Source organism: Carassius auratus, chromosome 43 (assembly GCF_003368295.1).
Source record: "Carassius auratus strain Wakin chromosome 43, ASM336829v1, whole genome shotgun sequence".
Classification (NCBI taxonomy): domain Eukaryota; kingdom Metazoa; phylum Chordata; class Actinopteri; order Cypriniformes; family Cyprinidae; genus Carassius; species Carassius auratus.
The window spans coordinates 18,977,989-18,980,193 of NC_039285.1; the positions used below are offsets into that span (position 1 = coordinate 18,977,989).

The 2,205-nt window shown below is 34.4% G+C and overlaps 1 long non-coding RNA gene across 1 annotated transcript; it reads left to right on the forward strand.

The window, feature by feature from the left end:
• Positions 1 to 565: 565 nt before the first annotated feature.
• LOC113061290 (uncharacterized) lies at positions 566 to 1,766 on the forward strand. The gene is made up of 3 exons (XR_003278344.1): positions 566 to 701; positions 948 to 1,152; positions 1,234 to 1,766. It is a non-coding gene; the product is annotated as an uncharacterized LOC113061290 (long non-coding RNA).
• The last annotated feature ends 439 nt before the right edge of the window (positions 1,767 to 2,205 follow it).

Consider the following 2,205-nt stretch of genomic DNA (forward strand, 5'->3'; position numbering starts at 1 on the left):
TTTTTTTATTGAGATTATATTATACAAGTTGTCCAAATGAAGTCATTAACTGCATCCACTCACAAATTTTTATATACATTTACAGTAGGAAATTTACTAAATATCCTCACTGAACTTGATCTTTAAATAATATCCTAATGATTTTTGGCATAAAAGAAAAAATAATCATTTTGACCCATACAATTCATTTTTAGCTTTTACATATAGCCTATACCCGTGCTTTGCTTCGAAGACGGGTTTTGTGGTCCAGGGTCACAAAAAATAAAAACGATGTAACTCATTAACAGTTTTTTTTTTTTTGATTTTTTGATTTAGATCAAAACGAAAAATTGGTCATGTTTGGAGCTACACATGTCCTAGCAATTGATGGCTATAGCAGCAATATAATGGCATATTCCTGTATGCCAGTAAAGAACAACCTCATTATCTATGATGAAGTGTACAGGTTTGTATTCCAAAACACTTACTGTTTGTGTGTGTGTGTGTGTGTGTGTGTGTGTGTGTGTGTGTGTGTGTGTATAAAGCAATTTCTATTTAAATCATATAATTTAAGGCCTGCAGTAATCAACAATGGAATGTGGAACCAGATAAGGGTGGACCATGGAAAAGAGTTTTTCTTGACTCTATTTATGCAAGAAATTCTTGCTGACCGCAGAATGAATACAGCAACACCACCATATCGTCAGACCACATCAACAAAGGTAGGTGTTGTCTTGTGGTTCAAATTTGAACTACTGAAAACTCACAACTTTAATAAAATTAAAACGTATACAAACTTGTTTTACAATCACTTGTATTTAAAGGTTGGTTTCCAAATTTTAGTTTTTTTTTTCTTAAATAAGATGACATGTTCATAATAAATTATTTTAATAAAAAATATATATAATTTTAGGAATCTGATGATTTTACTCTATAAAACAGCCCGTTTAATTCCTTTCATTCATCAGAATCACACAATTGAGAGAATTTGGCCTGAAATAAACAACAGGGTTAATTACCCTTTGAAGGAGGCTCTTGTTCAGCTGGTCGACCAATAACTGATTGATATGGACTGCAACCTAACAAGATACTGTGTGTCTAACCTTGTCTGTCAGCTGTGTCATCTGGGCATTAGCAGGGTAGTAGAGGCATGGAACAACCACAGGATTCCTGGTATGCTAAATAATGTTTAAAAACTCTTAACAAGCAGTTGACATTTAAACATTACAAGTTAACATGTCCCATTTACTACAGGAAAAGGAATCTCCAACCAGATTGCACAGGGTGGTGGTTGTGCAAAAAAAATCTCAGCAGCACTACTGCCTCATGGAACTGAAGCAGCTGATCTGTACATGAACACACTGGGATCATCTTTGACAAGGGTTTCGGCCTTTGGAACAGACCCTTTTACAAGTGAACATGAGAAGGCTACAGTGGAACAACTGTTTTCAGAAAAGTGGCCAGACATCACTTACTTGCTCAATAATACGGTCAACAAAAACTTTTTGCCTTTTAAAGAGGCTTTGGTCTGTTTAGTAAATTTAACTCAAAGATACTCTTAAAGAGCATGCCTTCTAATTGTTCAATGCTGCTTTCAGTGTTTTTTCTAGAAACAAAATATTACACACAAATTTAAGCATCAACATGATGCTGATAAATTAAAGTATTTCTTTTTAGTTCTTGTTTTAAGTAGTTGTGCAACAAAACTTTACACAACAACTGTCAAATAAACTACTGAACTAAACTTGAATTGCTGAACAGCTAAACATTTTTTCCTGGGTAATGTAGGCCTACTCTACACTAATGTCTTCAGAGAGACCTGCTGCAAGAAAGATATGGTTGCTAAGAGCTTCCTCTCTGCATTTTAAGCACTGTGATGAAGTAGCCATCCATTGATCAACACAAAGTTTGCATCCGATCAGGCTTCTACAGCAGGTGGCAAATACTAGTTGATCAATGGGTCCTAAAAAACAAAATGTTACAAAAAAAAAAAAAAAAAAAAAAAAAAAATCAGTTATTGTGCAGAGATGGGGTGTTTAAAAAAGGCAAACTTTATTATCCAACTACCTGGAAAAAGGTACATAAAGTGGCAGTTTCCAATTCCCTGGAAAGGGTTTAAATTAATCCAGGACTAGGCCTTAGTTGGCATTGATATATGTTAAGACATACAATTACAAGATGTTTTTAAATTTAGGCAGCTCAAACATGCATTTTCTGGGACTAGGA